At 39.0% G+C, this 22,558-nt stretch overlaps 1 protein-coding gene and 1 long non-coding RNA gene across 2 annotated transcripts in view; both read right to left on the bottom strand.

Moving 5' to 3' along the window:
• The window catches only part of LOC126745567 (uncharacterized), a 151,590-nt gene that overhangs the window by 38,799 nt on the left and 90,233 nt on the right, over nucleotides 1-22,558 (bottom strand). The gene's annotated exons all lie outside the window — the stretch shown is intronic.
• Nucleotides 1,387-22,558, bottom strand: part of LOC126745568 (uncharacterized) — a 22,979-nt gene continuing 1,807 nt past the window's right edge. The window contains exons 2-3 of the long non-coding RNA XR_007663589.1: nucleotides 19,915-20,072; nucleotides 1,387-1,699 (exon numbers count right to left, since the gene is read on the bottom strand). This is a non-coding gene — a long non-coding RNA (uncharacterized LOC126745568). The remainder of the gene's footprint in view (nucleotides 1,700-19,914; nucleotides 20,073-22,558) is intronic.

Raw genomic sequence — 22,558 nt, 5'->3', positions numbered from 1 at the left:
TGGAATTTGAACTAACTATACCAGCGGCTTGTTCCCATCACCTACAACACGAAAACACCGGGTTATAATGAGTTTCGAGAAAAACTAAGGGAATTACAGCACTTTGAAAATGCGAAAAATCGATTTTCTTTAAACCCGAAATTAGCTATAGAAACCCCTATCAGTGGCTTATTCCCATCACTTACATTACGAAAACACCGGATTATAACGGAATTCGACCAGAACAAGTGGAATTATAGCACTTTGAAAATTCGTAAAAAAGTCAATTTTCGACCCCGTTTTTGAGCCCAAAAATGGGCCACAAAAATGCGAGATCTCAGCTAATATGGGAGCTACGACCTTGCGGATGGTCTCGTTGTATTCAGAAGGACGAAACTAAGACAAAACCGTTGGAATTTTCCCGATAGTGCCCATAGAAGCCGAGATATGGACCTCCAAAGTTTGGGATTTTTCATTTTAAGGGTATACCCCCCCGTATCAAATTTTTCACCAAAAATTGATTTTTTTCGAATTTGAACTAACTATACCAGCGGCTTGTTCCCATCACCTACAACACGAAAATACCGGGTTATAATGAGTTTCGAGAAAAACTAAGGGAATTACAGCACTTTGAAAATGCGAAAAATCGATTTTCTTTAAACCCGAAATTAGCTATAGAAACCCCTATCAGTGGCTTATTCCCATCACCTACATTACGAAAACACCGGATTATAATAGAATTCGACCAGAACAAGTGGAATTATAGCACTTTGAAAATTCGTAAAAAAGTCAATTTTCGACCCCGTTTTTGAGCCCAAAAATGGGCTACAAAAATGCGAGATCTCAGCTAATATGGGAGCTACGACCTTGCGGATGGTCTCGTTGGATTCAGAAGAACGAAATTAAGTCAAAACCGTTGGAATTTTCCCGATAGTGCCCATAGAAGCCGAGATATGGACCTCCAAAGTTTGGGATTTTTCATTTTAAGGGTATACCCCCCCGTATCGAATTTTTCACCAAAAATTGATTTTTTTCGAATTTGAACTAACTATACCAGCGGCTTGTTCCCATCACCTACAACACGAAAACACCGGGTTATAAAGGGTTTCGAGAAAAACTAAGGGAATTACAGCACTTTGAAAATGCGAAAAATCGATTTTCTTTAAACCCGAAATTAGCTATAGAAATCCCTATCAGTGGCTTATTCTTATCACCTAAATTACGAAAACACCGGATTATGACGGAATTCGACCAGAACAAGTGGAATTATAGCACTTTGAAAATTCGTAAAAAAGTCAATTTTCGACCCCGTTTTTGAGCCCAAAAATGGGCTACAAAAATGCGAGATCTCAGCTAATATAAGAGCTACGACCTTGCGGACGGTCTCGTTGGATTCAGAAGGACGAAACTAAGTCAAAACCGTTGGAATTTTCCCGATAGTGCCCATAGAAGCCGAGATATGGACCTCCAAAATTTGGGATTTTTCATTTTAAGGGTATACCCCCCCGTATCGAATTTTTCACCAAAAATTGATTTTTTTCGAATTTGAACTAACTATACCAGCGGCTTGTTCCCATCACCTACAACACGAAAACACCGGGTTATAATGAGTTTCGAGAAAAACTAAGGGAATTACAGCACTTTGAAAATGCGAAAAATCGATTTTCTTTAAACCCGAAATTAGCTATAGAAACCCCTATCAGTGGCTTATTCCCATCACCTAAATTACGAAAACACCGGATTATGACGGAATTCGACCAGAACAAGTGGAAATACAGCACTTTGAAAATTCGTAAAAAAGTCAATTTTCGACCCCGTTTTTAAGCCCAAAAATGGGCTACAAAAATGCGAGATCTCAGCTAATATGGGAGCTACGACCTTGCGGATGGTCTCGTTGGATTCAGAAGGACGAAACTAAGTCAAAACCGTTGGAATTTTCCCGATAGTGCCCATAGAAGCCGAGATATGGACCTCCAAAGTTTGGGATTTTTCATTTTAAGGGTATACCCCCCCGTATCGAATTTTTCACCAAAAATTGATTTTTTTCGAATTTGAACTAACTATACCAGCGGCTTGTTCCCATCACCTACAACACGAAAACACTGGGTTATAATGAGTTTCGAGAAAAACTAAGGGAATTACAGCACTTTGAAAATGCGAAAAATCAATTTTCTTTAAACCCGAAATTAGCTATAGAAATCCCTATCAGCGGCTTATTTCCATCACCTAAATTACGAAAACACCGGAATATAACGGAATTCGACCAGAACAAGTGGAATTATAGCACTTTGAAAATTCGTAAAAAAGTCAATTTTCGACCCCGTTTTTGAGCCCAAAAATGGGCTACAAAAATGCGAGATCTCAGCTAATATGGGAGCTACGACCTTGCGGATGGTCTCGTTGGATTCAGAAGGACGAAACTAAGTCAAAACCGTTGGAATTTTCCCGATAGAGCCCATAGAAGCCGAGATATGGACCTCCAAAGTTTGGGATTTTTCATTTTAAGGGTATACCCCCCCGTATCAAATTTTTCACCAAAAATTGATTTTTTTCGAATTTGAACTAACTATACCAGCGGCTTGTTCCCATCACCTACAACACGAAAACACCGGGTTATAATGAGTTTCGAGAAAAACTAAGGGAATTACAGCACTTTGAAAATGCGAAAAATCGATTTTCTTTAAACCCGAAATTAGCTATAGAAACCCCTATCAGTGGCTTATTCCCATCACCTACATTACGAAAACACCGGATTATAACGGAATTCGACCAGAACAAGTGGAATTATAGCACTTTGAAAATTCGTAAAAAAGTCAATTTTCGACCCCGTTTTTGAGCCCAAAAATGGGCTACAAAAAAGCGAGATCTCAGCTAATATAAGAGCTACGACCTTGCGGATGGTCTCGTTGGATTCAGAAGGACGAAACTAAGTCAAAACCGTTGGAATTTTTCCGATAGTGCCCATAGAAGCCGAGATATGGACCTCCAAAGTTTGGGATTTTTCATTTTAAGGGTATACCCCCCCGTATCGAATTTTTCACCAAAAATTGATTTTTTTCGAATTTGACCTAACTATACCAGCGGCTTGTTCCCATCACCTACAACACGAAAACACCGGGTTATAATGAGTTTCGAGAAAAACTAAGGGAATTACAGCACTTTGAAAATGCGAAAAATCGATTTTCTTTAAACCCGAAATTAGCTATAGAAACCCGTATCAGTGGCTTATTCTTATCACCTAAATTACGAAAACACCGGATTATAACGGAATTCGACCAGAACAAGTGGGATTATAGCACTTTGAAAATTCGTAAAAAAGTCAATTTTCGACCCCGTTTTTGAGCCCAAAAATGGGCTACAAAAATGCGAGATCTCAGCTAATATAAGAGCTACGACCTTGCGGATGGTCTCGTTGGATTCAGAAGGACGAAACTAAGACAAAACCGTTGGAATTTTCCCGATAGTGCCCATAGAAGCCGAGATATGGACCTCCAAAGTTTGGGATTTTTCATTTTAAGGGTATACCCCCCCGTATCAAATTTTTCACCAAAAATTGATTTTTTTCGAATTTGAACTAACTATACCAGCGGCTTGTTCCCATCACCTACAACACGAAAACACCGGGTTATAATGAGTTTCGAGAAAAACTAAGGGAATTACAGCACTTTGAAAATGCGAAAAATCGATTTTCTTTAAACCCGAAATTAGCTATAGAAATCCCTATCAGCGGCTTATTCCCATCACCTAAATTACGAAAACACCGGATTATGACGGAATTCGACCAGAACAAGTGGAATTATAGCACTTTGAAAATTCGTGAAAAAGTCAATTTTCGACCCCGTTTTTGAGCCCAAAAATGGGCTACAAAAATGCGAGATCTCAGCTAATATGGGAGCTACGACCTTGCGGATGATCTCGTTGGATTCAGAAGGACGAAACTAAGTCAAAACCGTTGGAATTTTCCCGATAGTGCCCATAGAAGCCGAGATATGGACCTCCAAAGTTTGGGATTTTTCATTTTAAGGGTATACCCCCCCCGTATCGAATTTTTCACCAAAAATTGATTTTTTTCGAATTTGAACTAACTATACCAGCGGCTTGTTCCCATCACCTACAACACGAAAACACCGGGTTATAATGAGTTTCGAGAAAAACTAAGGGAATTACAGCACTTTGAAAATGCGAAAAATCGATTTTCTTTAAACCCGAAATTAGCTATAGAAATCCCTATCAGCGGCTTATTCCCATCACCTAAATTACGAAAACACCGGATTATGACGGAATTCGACCAGAACAAGTGGAATTATAGCACTTTGAAAATTCGTGAAAAAGTCAATTTTCGACCCCGTTTTTGAGCCCAAAAATGGGCTACAAAAATGCGAGATCTCAGCTAATATGGGAGCTACGACCTTGCGGATGGTCTCGTTGGATTCAGAAGGACGAAACTAAGTCAAAACCGTTGGAATTTTCCCGATAGTGCCCATAGAAGCCGAGATATGGACCTCCAAAGTTTGGGATTTTCCATTTTAAGGGCATACCCCCCCGTATCAAATTTTTCACCAAAAATTGATTTTTTTCGAATTTGAACTAACTATACCAGCGGCTTGTTCCCATCACCTACAACACGAAAACACCGGGTTATAATGAGTTTCGAGAAAAACTAAGGGAATTACAGCACTTTGAAAATGCGAAAAATCGATTTTCTTTAAACCCGAAATTAGCTATAGAAACCCGTATCAGTGGCTTATTCTTATCTCCTAAATTACGAAAACACCGGATTATAACGGAATTCGACCAGAACAAGTGGAATTATAGCACTTTGAAAATTCGTAAAAAAGTCAATTTTCGACCCCGTTTTTGAGCCCAAAAATGGGCTACAAAAATGCGAGATCTCAGCTAATATAAGAGCTACGACCTTGCGGATGGTCTCGTTGGATTCAGAAGGACGAAACTAAGTCAAAACCGTTGGAATTTTCCCGATAGTGCCCATAGAAGCCGAGATATGGACCTCCAAAGTTTGGGATTTTTCATTTTAAGGGCATACCCCCCCGTATCAAATTTTTCACCAAAAATTGATTTTTTTCGAATTTGAACTAACTATACCAGCGGCTTGTTCCCATCACCTACAACACGAAAACACCGGGTTATAATGAGTTTCGAGAAAAACTAAGGGAATTACAGCACTTTGAAAATGCGAAAAATCGATTTTCTTTAAACCCGAAATTAGCTATAGAAATCCCTATCAGCGGCTTATTCCCATCACCTAAATTACGAAAACACCGGATTATGACGGAATTCGATTAGAACAAGTGGAATTATAGCACTTTGAAAATTCGTGAAAAAGTCAATTTTCGACCCCGTTTTTGAGCCCAAAAATGGGCTACAAAAATGCGAGATCTCAGCTAATATGGGAGCTACGACCTTGCGGATGGTCTCGTTGGATTCAGAAGGACGAAACTAAGTCAAAACCGTTGGAATTTTCCCGATAGTGCCCATAGAAGCCGAGATATGGACCTCCAAAGTTTGGGATTTTCCATTTTAAGGGCATACCCCCCCGTATCAAATTTTTCACCAAAAATTGATTTTTTTCGAATTTGAACTAACTATACCAGCGGCTTGTTCCCATCACCTACAACACGAAAACACCGGGTTATAATGAGTTTCGAGAAAAACTAAGGGAATTACAGCACTTTGAAAATGCGAAAAATCGATTTTCTTTAAACCCGAAATTAGCTATAGAAATCCCTATCAGCGGCTTATTCCCATCACCTACATTACGAAAACACCGGAATATAACGGAATTCGACCAGAACAAGTGGAATTATAGCACTTTGAAAATTCGTAAAAAAGTCAATTTTCGACCCCGTTTTTGAGCCCAAAAATGGGCTACAAAAATGCGAGATCTCAGCTAATATAAGAGCTACGACCTTGCGGATGGTCTCGTTGGATTCAGAAGGACGAAACTAAGACAAAACCGTTGGAATTTTCCCGATAGTGCCCATAGAAGCCGAGATATGGACCTCCAAAGTTTGGGATTTTTCATTTTAAGGGTATACCCCCCCGTATCGAATTTTTCACCAAAAATTGATTTTTTTCGAATTTGAACTAACTATACCAGCGGCTTGTTCCCATCACCTACAACACGAAAACACCGGGTTATAATGAGTTTCGAGAAAAACTAAGGGAATTACAGCACTTTGAAAATGCGAAAAATCGATTTTCTTTAAACCCGAAATTAGCTATAGAAACCCCTATCAGTGGCTTATTCTTATCACCTAAATTACGAAAACACCGGATTATAACGGAATTCGACCAGAACAAGTGGAATTATAGCACTTTGAAAATTCGTAAAAAAGTCAATTTTCGACCCCGTTTTTGAGCCCAAAAATGGGCTACAAAAATGCGAGATCTCAGCTAATATAAGAGCTACGACCTTGCGGATGGTCTCGTTGGATTCAGAAGGACGAAACTAAGACAAAACCGTTGGAATTTTCCCGATAGTGCCCATAGAAGCCGAGATATGGACCTCCAAAGTTTGGGATTTTTCATTTTAAGGGCATACCCCCCCGTATCAAATTTTTCACCAAAAATTGATTTTTTTCGAATTTGAACTAACTATACCAGCGGCTTGTTCCCATCACCTACAACACGAAAACACCGGGTTATAATGAGTTTCGAGAAAAACTAAGGGAATTACAGCACTTTGAAAATGCGAAAAATCGATTTTCTTTAAACCCGAAATTAGCTATAGAAACCCCTATCAGTGGCTTATTCTTATCACCTAAATTACGAAAACACCGGATTATAACGGAATTCGACCAGAACAAGTGGAATTATAGCACTTTGAAAATTCGTAAAAAAGTCAATTTTCGACCCCGTTTTTGAGCCCAAAAATGGGCTACAAAAATGCGAGATCTCAGCTAATATGGGAGCTACGACCTTGCGGATGGTCTCGTTGGATTCAGAAGGACGAAACTAAGTCAAAACCGTTGGAATTTTCCCGATAGTGCCCATAGAAGCCGAGATATGGACCTCCAAAGTTTGGGATTTTTCATTTTAAGGGCATACCCCCCCGTATCAAATTTTTCACCAAAAATTGATTTTTTTCGAATTTGAACTAACTATACCAGCGGCTTGTTCCCATCACCTACAACACGAAAATACCGGGTTATAATGAGTTTCGAGAAAAACTAAGGGAATTACAGCACTTTGAAAATGCGAAAAATCGATTTTCTTTAAACCCGAAATTAGCTATAGAAACCCCTATCAGTGGCTTATTCTTATCACCTAAATTACGAAAACACCGGATTATAACGGAATTCGACCAGAACAAGTGGAATTATAGCACTTTGAACATTCGTAAAAAAGTCAATTTTCGACCCCGTTTTTGAGCCCAAAAATGGGCTACAAAAATGCGAGATCTCAGCTAATATAAGAGCTACGACCTTGCGGATGGTCTCGTTGGATTCAGAAGGATGAAACTAAGTCAAAACCGTTGGAATTTTCCCGATAGTGCCCATAGAAGCCGAGATATGGACCTCCAAAGTTTGGGATTTTTCATTTTAAGGGTATACCCCCCCGTATCAAATTTTTCACCAAAAATTGATTTTTTTCGAATTTGAACTAACTATACCAGCGGCTTGTTCCCATCACCTACAACACGAAAACACCGGGTTATAATGAGTTTCGAGAAAAACTAAGGGAATTACAGCACTTTGAAAATGCGAAAAATCGATTTTCTTTAAACCCGAAATTAGCTATAGAAATCCCTATCAGCGGCTTATTCCCATCACCTAAATTACGAAAACACCGGATTATAACGGAATTCGACCAGAACAAGTGGAATTATAGCACTTTGAACATTCGTAAAAAAGTCAATTTTCGACCCCGTTTTTGAGCCCAAAAATGGGCTACAAAAATGCGAGATCTCAGCTAATATGGGAGCTACGACCTTGCGGATGGTCTTGTTGGATTCAGAAGGACGAAACTAAGTCAAAACCGTTGGAATTTTCCCGATAGTGCCCATAGAAGCCGAGATATGGACCTCCAAAGTTTGGGATTTTTCATTTTAAGGGTATACCCCCCCGTATCGAATTTTTCACCAAAAATTGATTTTTTTCGAATTTGAACTAACTATACCAGCGGCTTGTTCCCATCACCTACAACACGAAAACACCGGGTTATAATGAGTTTCGAGAAAAACTAAGGGAATTATAGCACTTTGAAAATGCGAAAAATCGATTTTCTTTAAACCCGAAATTAGCTATAGAAACCCGTATCAGTGGCTTATTCTTATCACCTAAAGTACGAAAACACCGGATTATAACGGAATTCGACCAGAACAAGTGGAATTATAGCACTTTGAACATTCGTAAAAAAGTCAATTTTCGACCCCGTTTTTGAGCCCAAAAATGGGCTACAAAAATGCGAGATCTCAGCTAATATAAGAGCTACGACCTTGCGGATGGTCTCGTTGGATTTAGAAGGACGAAACTAAGACAAAACCGTTGGAATTTTCCCGATAGTGCCCATAGAAGCCGAGATATGGACCTCCAAAGTTTGGGATTTTTCATTTTAAGGGCATACCCCCCCGTATCAAATTTTTCACCAAAAATTGATTTTTTTCGAATTTGAACTAACTATACCAGCGGCTTGTTCCCATCACCTACAACACGAAAACACCGGGTTATAATGAGTTTCGAGAAAAACTAAGGGAATTACAGCACTTTGAAAATGCGAAAAATCGATTTTCTTTAAACCCGAAATTAGCTATAGAAATCCCTATCAGCGGCTTATTCCCATCACCTACATTACGAAAACACCGGAATATAACGGAATTCGACCAGAACAAGTGGAATTATAGCACTTTGAAAATTCGTAAAAAAGTCAATTTTCGACCCCGTTTTTGAGCCCAAAAATGGGCTACAAAAATGCGAGATCTCAGCTAATATAAGAGCTACGACCTTGCGGATGGTCTCGTTGGATTCAGAAGGACGAAACTAAGACAAAACCGTTGGAATTTTCCCGATAGTGCCCATAGAAGCCGAGATATGGACCTCCAAAGTTTGGGATTTTTCATTTTAAGGGCATACCCCCCCGTATCAAATTTTTCACCAAAAATTGATTTTTTTCGAATTTGAACTAACTATACCAGCGGCTTGTTCCCATCACCTACAACACGAAAACACCGGGTTATAATGAGTTTCGAGAAAAACTAAGGGAATTACAGCACTTTGAAAATGCGAAAAATCGATTTTCTTTAAACCCGAAATTAGCTATAGAAACCCGTATCAGTGGCTTATTCTTATCACCTAAATTACGAAAACACCGGATTATAACGGAATTCGACCAGAACAAGTGGAATTATAGCACTTTGAACATTCGTAAAAAAGTCAATTTTCGACCCCGTTTTTGAGCCCAAAAATGGGCTACAAAAATGCGAGATCTCAGCTAATATAAGAGCTACGACCTTGCGGATGGTCTCGTTGGATTCAGAAGGATGAAACTAAGTCAAAACCGTTGGAATTTTCCCGATAGTGCCCATAGAAGCCGAGATATGGACCTCCAAAGTTTGGGATTTTTCATTTTAAGGGTATACCCCCCCGTATCAAATTTTTCACCAAAAATTGATTTTTTTCGAATTTGAACTAACTATACCAGCGGCTTGTTCCCATCACCTACAACACGAAAACACCGGGTTATAATGAGTTTCGAGAAAAACTAAGGGAATTACAGCACTTTGAAAATGCGAAAAATCGATTTTCTTTAAACCCGAAATTAGCTATAGAAATCCCTATCAGCGGCTTATTCCCATCACCTAAATTACGAAAACACCGGATTATAACGGAATTCGACCAGAACAAGTGGAATTATAGCACTTTGAACATTCGTAAAAAAGTCAATTTTCGACCCCGTTTTTGAGCCCAAAAATGGGCTACAAAAATGCGAGATCTCAGCTAATATAAGAGCTACGACCTTGCGCATGGTCGCGTTGGATTCAGAAGGACGAAACTAAGTCAAAACCGTTGGAATTTTCCCGATAGTGCCCATAGAAGCCGAGATATGGACCTCCAAAGTTTGGGATTTTTCATTTTAAGGGTATACCCCCCCGTATCGAATTTTTCACCAAAAATTGATTTTTTTCGAATTTGAACTAACTATACCAGCGGCTTGTTCCCATCACCTACAACACGAAAACACCGGGTTATAATGAGTTTCGAGAAAAACTAAGGAAATTACAGCACTTTGAAAATGCGAAAAATCGATTTTCTTTAAACCCGAAATTAGCTATAGAAACCCCTATCTGTGGCTTATTCCCATCACCTACATTACGAAAACACCGGATTATAACGGAATTCGACCAGAACAAGTGGAATTATAGCACTTTGAAAATTCGTAAAAAAGTCAATTTTCGACCCCGTTTTTGAGCCCAAAAATGGGCTACAAAAATGCGAGATCTCAGCTAATATAAGAGCTACGACCTTGCGGATGGTCTCGTTGGATTCAGAAGGACGAAACTAAGTCAAGACCGTTGGAATTTTCCCGATAGTGCCCATAGAAGCCGAGATATGGACCTCCAAAGTTTGGGATTTTTCATTTTAAGGGTATACCCCCCCGTATCGAATTTTTCACCAAAAATTGATTTTTTTCGAATTTGAACTAACTATACCAGCGGCTTGTTCCCATCACCTACAACACGAAAACATCGGGTTATAATGAGTTTCGAGAAAAACTAAGGGAATTACAGCACTTTGAAAATGCGAAAAATCGATTTTCTTTAAACCCGAAATTAGCTATAGAAACCCCTATCTGTGGCTTATTCCCATCACCTACATTACGAAAACACCGGATTATAACGGAATTCGACCAGAACAAGTGGAATTATAGCACTTTGAACATTCGTAAAAAAGTCAATTTTCGACCCCGTTTTTGAGCCCAAAAATGGGCTACAAAAATGCGAGATCTCAGCTAATATGGGAGCTACGACCTTGCGGATGGTCTCGTTGGATTCAGAAGGACGAAACTAAGTCAAAACCGTTGGAATTTTCCCGATAGTGCCCATAGAAGCCGAGATATGGACCTCCAAAGTTTGGGATTTTTCATTTTAAGGGTATACCCCCCCGTATCGAATTTTTCACCAAAAATTGATTTTTTTTCGAATTTGAACTAACTATACCAGCGGCTTGTTCCCATCACCTACAACACGAAAACACCGGGTTATAATGAGTTTCGAGAAAAACTAAGGGAATTACAGCACTTTGAAAATGCGAAAAATCGATTTTCTTTAAACCCGAAATTAGCTATAGAAACCCGTATCAGTGGCTTATTCCCATCACCTACATTACGAAAACACCGGATTATAACGGAATTCGACCAGAACAAGTGGAATTATAGCACTTTGAAAATTCGTAAAAAAGTCAATTTTCGACCCCGTTTTTGAGCCCAAAAATGGGCTACAAAAATGCGAGATCTCAGCTAATATAAGAGCTACGACCTTGCGGATGGTCTCGTTGGATTCAGAAGGACGAAACTAAGTCAAAACCGTTGGAATTTTCCCGATAGTGCCCATAGAAGCCGAGATATGGACCTCCAAAGTTTGGGATTTTTCATTTTAAGGGTATACCCCCCCGTATCAAATTTTTCACCAAAAATTGATTTTTTTCGGATTTGAACTAACTATACTAGCGGCTTGTTCCCATCACCTACAACACGAAAACACCGGGTTATAATGAGTTTCGAGAAAAACTAAGGGAATTACAGCACTTTGAAAATGCGAAAAATCGATTTTCTTTAAACCCGAAATTAGCTATAGAAACCCGTATCAGTGGCTTATTCTTATCACCTAAATTACGAAAACACCGGATTATAACGGAATTCGACCAGAACAAGTGGAATTATAGCACTTTGAACATTCGTAAAAAAGTCAATTTTCGACCCCGTTTTTGAGCCCAAAAATGGGCTACAAAAATGCGAGATCTCAGCTAATATGGTAGCTACGACCTTGCGGATGGTCTCGTTGGATTCAGAAGGACGAAACTAAGTCAAAACCGTTGGAATTTTCCCGATAGTGCCCATAGAAGCCGAGATATGGACCTCCAAAGTTTGGGATTTTTCATTTTAAGGGTATACCCCCCCGTATCAAATTTTTCACCAAAAATTGATTTTTTTCGAATTTGAACTAACTATACCAGCGGCTTGTTCCCATCACCTACAACACGAAAACACCGGGTTATAATGAGTTTCGAGAAAAACTAAGGGAATTACAGCACTTTGAAAATGCGAAAAATCGATTTTCTTTAAACCCGAAATTAGCTATAGAAATCCCTATCAGTGGCTTATTCTTATCACCTAAATTACGAAAACACCGGATTATAACGGAATTCGACAAGAACAAGTGGAATTATAGCACTTTGAACATTCGTAAAAAAGTCAATTTTCGACCCCGTTTTTGAGCCCAAAAATGGGCTACAAAAATGCGAGATCTCAGCTAATATGGGAGCTACGACCTTGCGGATGGTCTCGTTGGATTCAGAAGGACGAAACTAAGTCAAAACCGTTGGAATTTTCCCGATAGTGCCCATAGAAGCCGAGATATGGACCTCCAAAGTTTGGGATTTTTCATTTTAAGGGTATACCCCCCCGTATCGAATTTTTCACCAAAAATTGATTTTTTTCGAATTTGAACTAACTATACCAGCGGCTTGTTCCCATCACCTACAACACGAAAACACCGGGTTATAATGAGTTTCGAGAAAAACTAAGGGAATTATAGCACTTTGAAAATGCGAAAAATCGATTTTCTTTAAACCCGAAATTAGCTATAGAAATCCCTATCAGCGGCTTATTCCCATCACCTACATTACGAAAACACCGGATTATAACGGAATTCGACCAGAACAAGTGGAATTATAGCACTTTGAAAATTCGTAAAAAAGTCAATTTTCGACCCCGTTTTTGAGCCCAAAAATGGGCTACAAAAATGCGAGATCTCAGCTAATATAAGAGCTACGACCTTGCGGATGGTCTCGTTGGATTCAGAAGGACGAAACTAAGTCAAAACCGTTGGAATTTTCCCGATAGTGCCCATAGAAGCCGAGATATGGACCTCCAAAGTTTGGGATTTTTCATTTTAAGGGTATACCCCCCCGTATCAAATTTTTCACCAAAAATTGATTTTTTTCGGATTTGAACTAACTATACTAGCGGCTTGTTCCCATCACCTACAACACGAAAACACCGGGTTATAATGAGTTTCGAGAAAAACTAAGGGAATTACAGCACTTTGAAAATGCGAAAAATCGATTTTCTTTAAACCCGAAATTAGCTATAGAAACCCGTATCAGTGGCTTATTCTTATCACCTAAATTACGAAAACACCGGATTATAACGGAATTCGACCAGAACAAGTGGAATTATAGCACTTTGAACATTCGTAAAAAAGTCAATTTTCGACCCCGTTTTTGAGCCCAAAAATGGGCTACAAAAATGCGAGATCTCAGCTAATATGGTAGCTACGACCTTGCGGATGGTCTCGTTGGATTCAGAAGGACGAAACTAAGTCAAAACCGTTGGAATTTTCCCGATAGTGCCCATAGAAGCCGAGATATGGACCTCCAAAGTTTGGGATTTTTCATTTTAAGGGTATACCCCCCCGTATCAAATTTTTCACCAAAAATTGATTTTTTTCGAATTTGAACTAACTATACCAGCGGCTTGTTCCCATCACCTACAACACGAAAACACCGGGTTATAATGAGTTTCGAGAAAAACTAAGGGAATTACAGCACTTTGAAAATGCGAAAAATCGATTTTCTTTAAACCCGAAATTAGCTATAGAAATCCCTATCAGTGGCTTATTCTTATCACCTAAATTACGAAAACACCGGATTATAACGGAATTCGACAAGAACAAGTGGAATTATAGCACTTTGAACATTCGTAAAAAAGTCAATTTTCGACCCCGTTTTTGAGCCCAAAAATGGGCTACAAAAATGCGAGATCTCAGCTAATATGGGAGCTACGACCTTGCGGATGGTCTCGTTGGATTCAGAAGGACGAAACTAAGTCAAAACCGTTGGAATTTTCCCGATAGTGCCCATAGAAGCCGAGATATGGACCTCCAAAGTTTGGGATTTTTCATTTTAAGGGTATACCCCCCCGTATCGAATTTTTCACCAAAAATTGATTTTTTTCGAATTTGAACTAACTATACCAGCGGCTTGTTCCCATCACCTACAACACGAAAACACCGGGTTATAATGACTTTCGAGAAAAACTAAGGGAATTACAGCACTTTGAAAATGCAAAAAATCGATTTTCTTTAAACCCGAAATTAGCTATAGAAATCCCTATCAGCGGCTTATTCCCATCACCTAAATTACGAAAACACCGGATTATGACGGAATTCGACCAGAACAATTGGAATTACAGCACTTTGAAAATTCGTAAAAAAGTCAATTTTCGACCCCGTTTTTGAGTCCAAAAATGGGCTACAAAAATGCGAGATCTCAGCTAATATGGTAGCTACGACCTTGCGGATGGTCTCGTTGGATTCAGAAGGACGAAACTAAGTCAAAACCGTTGGAATTTTCCCGATAGTGCCCATAGAAGCCGAGATATGGACCTCCAAAGTTTGGGATTTTTCATTTTAAGGGTATACCCCCCCGTATCGAATTTTTCACCAAAAATTGATTTTTTTCGAATTTGAACTAACTATACCAGCGGCTTGTTTCCATCACCTACAACACGAAAACACCGGGTTATAATGAGTTTCGAGAAAAACTAAGGGAATTACAGCACTTTGAAAATGCGAAAAATCGATTTTCTTTAAACCCGAAATTAGCTATAGAAACCCGTATCAGTGGCTTATTCTTATCACCTAAATTACGAAAACACCGGATTATAACGGAATTCGACCAGAACAAGTGGAATTATAGCACTTTGAACATTCGTAAAAAAGTCAATTTTCGACCCCGTTTTTGAGCCCAAAAATGGGCTACAAAAATGCGAGATCTCAGCTAATATAAGAGCTACGACCTTGCGGATGGTCTCGTTGGATTCAGAAGAACGAAACTAAGTCAAAACCGTTGGAATTTTCCCGATAGTGCCCATAGAAGCCGAGATATGGACCTCCAAAATTTGGGATTTTCATTTTAAGGGTATACGCCCCCGTATCGAATTTTTCACCAAAAATTGATTTTTTTCGAATTTGAACTAACTATACCAGCGGCTTGTTCTCATCACCTACAACACGAAAACACCGGGTTATAATGAGTTTCGAGAAAAACTAAGGGAATTATAGCACTTTGAAAATGCGAAAAATCGATTTTCTTTAAACCCGAAATTAGCTATAGAAATCCCTATCAGCGGCTTATTCCCATCACCTACATTACGAAAACACCGGATTATAACGGAATTCGACCAGAACAAGTGGAATTATAGCACTTTGAAAATTCGTAAAAAAGTCAATTTTCGACCCCGTTTTTAAGCCCAAAAATGGGCTACAAAAATGCGAGATCTCAGCTAATATAAGAGCTACGACCTTGCGGATGGTCTCGTTGGATTCAGAAGAACGAAACTAAGTCAAAACCGTTGGAATTTTCCCGATAGTGCCCATAGAAGCCGAGATATGGACCTCCAAAGTTTGGGATTTTTCATTTTAAGGGTATACCCCCCCGTATCGAATTTTTCACCAAAAATTGATTTTTTTCGAATTTGAACTAACTATACCAGCGGCTTGTTTCCATCACCTACAACACGAAAACACCGGGTTATAATGAGTTTCGAGAAAAACTAAGGGAATTATAGCACTTTGAAAATGCGAAAAATCGATTTTCTTTAAACCCGAAATTAGCTATAGAAATCCCTATCAGCGGCTTATTCCCATCACCTACATTACGAAAACACCGGAATATAACGGAATTCGACCAGAACAAGTGGAATTATAGCACTTTGAAAATTCGTAAAAAAGTCAATTTTCGACCCCGTTTTTGAGCCCAAAAATGGGCTACAAAAATGCGAGATCTCAGCTAATATGGGAGCTACGACCTTGCGGATGGTCTCGTTGGATTCAGAAGGACGAAACTAAGTCAAAACCGTTGGAATTTTCCCGATAGTGCCCATAGAAGCCGAGATATGGACCTCCAAAGTTTGGGATTTTTCATTTTAAGGGTATACCCCCCCGTATCGAATTTTTCACCAAAAATTGATTTTTTTCGAATTTGAACTAACTATACCAGCGGCTTGTTTCCATCACCTACAACACGAAAACACCGGGTTATAATGAGTTTCGAGAAAAACTAAGGGAATTATAGCACTTTGAAAATGCGAAAAATCGATTTTCTTTAAACCCGAAATTAGCTATAGAAATCCCTATCAGCGGCTTATTCCCATCACCTACATTACGAAAACACCGGATTATAACGGAATTCGACCAGAACAAGTGGAATTATAGCACTTTGAAAATTCGTAAAAAAGTCAATTTTCGACCCCGTTTTTAAGCCCAAAAATGGGCTACAAAAATGCGAGATCTCAGCTAATATAAGAGCTACGACCTTGCGGATGGTCTCGTTGGATTCAGAAGAACGAAACTAAGTCAAAACCGTTGGAATTTTCCCGATAGTGCCCATAGAAGCCGAGATATGGACCTCCAAAGTTTGGGATTTTTCATTTTAAGGGTATACCCCCCCGTATCGAATTTTTCACCAAAAATTGATTTTTTTCGAATTTGAACTAACTATACCAGCGGCTTGTTTCCATCACCTACAACACGAAAACACCGGGTTATAATGAGTTTCGAGAAAAACTAAGGGAATTACAGCACTTTGAAAATGCGAAAAATCGATTTTCTTTAAACCCGAAATTAGCTATAGAAACCCGTATCAGTGGCTTATTCTTATCACCTAAATTACGAAAACACCGGATTATAACGGAATTCGACCAGAACAAGTGGAATTATAGCACTTTGAACATTCGTAAAAAAGTCAATTTTCGACCCCGTTTTTGAGCCCAAAAATGGGCTACAAAAATGCGAGATCTCAGCTAATATAAGAGCTACGACCTTGCGGATGGTCTCGTTGGATTCAGAAGGACGAAACTAAGTCAAAACCGTTGGAATTTTCCCGATAGTGCCCATAGAAGCCGAGATATGGACCTCCAAAGTTTGGGATTTTTCATTTTAAGGGTATACCCCCCCGTATCGAATTTTTCACCAAAAATTGATTTTTTTCGAATTTGAACTAACTATACCAGCGGCTTGTTTCCATCACCTACAACACGAAAACACCGGGTTATAATGAGTTTCGAGAAAAACTAAGGGAATTACAGCACTTTGAAAATGCGAAAAATCGATCTTCTTTAAACCCGAAATTAGCTATAGAAATCCCTATCAGCGGCTTATTCCCATCACCTACATTACGAAAACACCGGAATATAACGGAATTCGACCAGAACAAGTGGAATTATAGCACTTTGAAAATTCGTAAAAAAGTCAATTTTCGACCCCGTTTTTGAGCCCAAAAATGGGCTACAAAAATGCGAGATCTCAGCTAATATAAGAGCTACGACCTTGCGGATGGTCTCGTTGGATTCAGAAGGACGAAACTAAGTCAAAACCGTTGGAATTTTCCCGATAGTGCCCATAGAAGCCGAGATATGGACCTCCAAAGTTTGGGATTTTTCATTTTAAGGGTATACACTCTCACGAGATGTGTTTCACCAAAAATTGATTTTTTTCGAATTTGAACTAACTATACCAGCGGCTTGTTCCCATCACCTACAACACGAAAACACCGGGTTATAATGAGTTGCGAGAAAAACTAAGGGAATTACAGCACTTTGAAAATGCGAAAAATCGATTTTCTTTAAACCCGAAATTAGCTATAGAAACCCCTATCAGTGGCTTATTCCCATCACCTACATTACGAAAACACCGGATTATAACGGAATTCGACCAGAACAAGTGGAATTATAGCACTTTGAAAATTCGTAAAAAAGTCAATTTTCGACCCCGTTTTTGAGCCCAAAAATGGGCTACAAAAATGTGAGATCTCAGCTAATATAAGAGCTACGACCTTGCGGATGGTCTCGTTGGATTCAGAAGGACGAAACTAAGTCAAAACCGTTGGAATTTTCCCGATAGTGCCCATAGAAGCCGAGATATGGACCTCCAAAGTTTGAGATTTTTCATTTTAAGGGTATACCCCCCCGTATCGAATTTTTCACCAAAAATTGATTTTTTTCGAATTTGAACTAACTATACCAGCGGCTTGTTCCCATCACCTACAACACGAAAACACCGGGTTATAATGAGTTTCGAGAAAAACTAAGGGAATTACAGCACTTTGAAAATGCGAAAAATCGATTTTCTTTAAACCCGAAATTAGCTATAGAAACCCGTATCAGTGGCTTATTCTTATCACCTAAATTACGAAAACACCGGATTATAACGGAATTCGACCAGAACAAGTGGAATTATAGCACTTTGAACATTCGTAAAAAAGTCAATTTTCGACCCCGTTTTTGAGCCCAAAAATGGGCTACAAAAATGCGAGATCTCAGCTAATATAAGAGCTACGACCTTGCGGATGGTCTCGTTGGATTCAGAAGGACGAAACTAAGTCAAAACCGTTGGAATTTTCCCGATAGTGCCCATAGAAGCCGAGATATGGACCTCCAAAGTTTGGGATTTTTCATTTTAAGGGTATACCCCCCGTATCAAATTTTTCACCAAAAATTGATTTTTTTCGAATTTGAACTAACTATACCAGCGGCTTGTTCCCATCACCTACAACACGAAAACACCGGGTTATAATGAGTTTCGAGAAAAACTAAGGGAATTACAGCACTTTGAAAATGCGAAAAATCGATTTTCTTTAAACCCGAAATTAGCTATAGAAATCCCTATCAGTGGCTTATTCTTATCACCTAAATTACGAAAACACCGGATTATAACGGAATTCGACCAGAACAAGTGGAATTATAGCACTTTGAAAATTCGTAAAAAAGTCAATTTTCGACCCCGTTTTTGAGCCCAAAAATGGGCTACAAAAATGCGAGATCTCAGCTAATATAAGAGCTACGACCTTGCGGATGGTCTCGTTGGATTCAGAAGGACGAAACTAAGTCAAAACCGTTGGAATTTTCCCGATAGTGCCCATAGAAGCCGAGATATGGACCTCCAAAGTTTGGGATTTTTCATTTTAAGGGTATACCCCCCGTATCAAATTTTTCACCAAAAATTGATTTTTTTCGAATTTGGACTAACTATACCAGCGGCTTGTTCCCATCACCTACAACACGAAAACACCGGGTTATAATGAGTTTCGAGAAAAACTAAGGGAATTACAGCACTTTGAAAATGCGAAAAATCGATTTTCTTTAAATCCGAAATTAGCTATAGAAACCCGTATCAGTGGCTTATTCTTATCACCTAAATTACGAAAACACCGGATTATAACGGAATTCGACCAGAACAAGTGGAATTATAGCACTTTGAACATTCGTAAAAAAGTCAATTTTCGACCCCGTTTTTGAGCCCAAAAATGGGCTACAAAAATGCGAGATCTCAGCTAATATGGGAGCTACGACCTTGCGGATGGTCTCGTTGGATTCAGAAGGACGAAACTAAGACAAAACCGTTAAAATTTTCCCGATAGTGCCCATAGAAGCCGAGATATGGACCTCCAAAGTTTGGGATTTTTCATTTTAAGGGTATACCCCCCCGTATCGAATTTTTCACCAAAAATTGATTTTTTTCGAATTTGAACTAACTATACCAGCGGCTTGTTCCCATCACCTACAACACGAAAACACCGGGTTATAATGAGTTTCGAGAAAAACTAAGGGAATTACAGCACTTTGAAAATGCGAAAAATCGATTTTCTTTAAACCCGAAATTAGCTATGGAAACCCCTATCAGTGGCTTATTCCCATCACCTAAATTACGAAAACACCGGATTATGACGGAATTCGACCAGAACAAGTGGAATTATAGCACTTTGAAAATTCGTAAAAAAGTCAATTTTCGACCCCGTTTTTGAGCCCAAAAATGGGCTACAAAAATGCGAGATCTCAGCTAATATAAGAGCTACGACCTTGCGGATGGTCTCGTTGGATTCAGAAGGACGAAACTAAGACAAAACCGTTGGAATTTTCCCGATAGTGCCCATAGAAGCCGAGATATGGACCTCCAAAGTTTGGGATTTTTCATTTTAAGGGTATACCCCCCCGTATCGAATTTTTCACCAAAAATTGATTTTTTTCGAATTTGAACTAACTATACCAGCGGCTTGTTCCCATCACCTACAACACGAAAACACCGGGTTATAATGAGTTTCGAGAAAAACTAAGGGAATTACAGCACTTTGAAAATGCGAAAAATCGATTTTCTTTAAACCCGAAATTAGCTATAGAAACCCCTATCAGTGGCTTATTCCCATCACCTACATTACGAAAACACCGGATTATAACGGAATTCGACCAGAACAAGTGGAATTATAGCACTTTGAAAATTCGTAAAAAAGTCAATTTTCGACCCCGTTTTTGAGCCCAAAAATGGGCTACAAAAATGCGAGATCTCAGCTAATATAAGAGCTACGACCTTACGGATAGTCTCGTTGGATTCAGAAGGACGAAACTAAGTCAAAACCGTTGGAATTTTCCCGATAGTGCCCATAGAAGCCGAGATATGGACCTCCAAAGTTTGGGATTTTTCATTTTAAGGGTATACCCCCAGTATCGAATTTTTCACCAAAAATTGATTTTTTTCGAATTTGAACTAACTATACCAGCGGCTTGTTCCCATCACCTACAACACGATAACACCGGGTTATAATGAGTTTCGAGAAAAACTAAGGGAATTATAGCACTTTGAAAATGCGAAAAATCGATTTTCTTTAAACCCGAAATTAGCTATAGAAATCCCTATCAGCGGCTTATTCCCATCACCTAAATTACGAAAACACCGGATTATAACGGAATTCGACCAGAACAAGTGGAATTATAGCACTTTGAACATTCGTAAAAAAGTCAATTTTCGACCCCGTTTTTGAGCCCAAAAATGGGCTACAAAAATGCGAGATCTCAGACTCTCACGAGATGTGTACGACCTTGCGGATGGTCTCGTTGGATTCAGAAGGACGAAACTAAGTCAAAACCGTTGGAATTTTCCCGATAGTGCCCATAGAAGCCGAGATATGGACCTCCAAAGTTTGGGATTTTTCATTTTAAGGGTATACCCCCCCGTATCGAATTTTTCACCAAAAATTGATTTTTTTCGAATTTGAACTAACTATACCAGCGGCTTGTTCCCATCACCTACAACACGAAAACACCGGGTTATAATGAGTTTCGAGAAAAACTAAGAAAATTACAGCACTTTGAAAATGCGAAAAATCGATTTTCTTTAAACCCGAAATTAGCTATAGAAACCCCTATCAGTGGCTTATTCTTATCACCTAAATTACGAAAACACCGGATTATAACGGAATTCGACCAGAACAAGTGGAATTATAGCACTTTGAAAATTCGTAAAAAAGTCAATTTTCGACCCCGTTTTTGAGCCCAAAAATGGGCTACAAAAATGCGAGATCTCAGCTAATATGGGAGCTACGACCTTGCGGATGGTCTCGTTGGATTCAGAAGGACGAAACTAAGTCAAAACCGTTGGAATTTTCCCGATAGTGCCCATAGAAGCCGAGATATGGACCTCCAAAGTTTGGGATTTTTCATTTTAAGGGTATACCCCCCCGTATCGAATTTTTCACCAAAAATTGATTTTTTTCGAATTTGAACTAACTATACCAGCGGCTTGTTCCCATCACCTACAACACGAAAACACCGGGTTATAATGAGTTTCGAGAAAAACTAAGGGAATTACAGCACTTTGAAAATGCGAAAAATCGATTTTCTTTAAACCCGAAATTAGCTATAGAAATCCCTATCAGCGGCTTATTCCCATCACCTACATTACGAAAACACCGGATTATAACGAAATTCGACCAGAACAAGTGGAATTATAGCACTTTGAAAATTCGTAAAAAAGTCAATTTTTGACCCCGTTTTTGAGCCCAAAAATGGGCTACAAAAATGCAAGATCTCAGCTAATATGGGAGCTACGACCTTGCGGATGGTCTCGTTGGATTCAGAAGGACGAAACTAAGTCAAAACCGTTGGAATTTTCCCGATTATGCCCATAGAAGCCCAGATATAGATCTCCAATGTTTGGGATTTTTCATTTTAAGGGTATACCCCCCCGTATCGAATTTTTCACCAAAAATTGATTTTTTTCGAGTTTGAACTAACTATACCAGCGGCTTGTTCCCATCACCTACAACACGAAAACACCGGGTTATAATGAGTTTCGAGAAAAACTAAGGGAATTACAGCACTTTGAAAATGCGAAAAATCGATTTTCTTTAAACCCGAAATTAGCTATAGAAACCCCTATCAGTGGCTTATTCTTATCACCTAAATTACGAAAACACCGGATTATAACGGAATTCGACCAGAACAAGTGGAATTATAGCACTTTGAAAATTCGTAAAAAAGTCAATTTTTGACCCCGTTTTTGAGCCCAAAA

This window comes from Anthonomus grandis, chromosome 16, assembly GCF_022605725.1.
Source record: "Anthonomus grandis grandis chromosome 16, icAntGran1.3, whole genome shotgun sequence".
Taxonomy (NCBI): Eukaryota; Metazoa; Arthropoda; class Insecta; order Coleoptera; family Curculionidae; genus Anthonomus; species Anthonomus grandis.
This window is presented reverse-complemented; position numbering and strand designations above follow the sequence as displayed.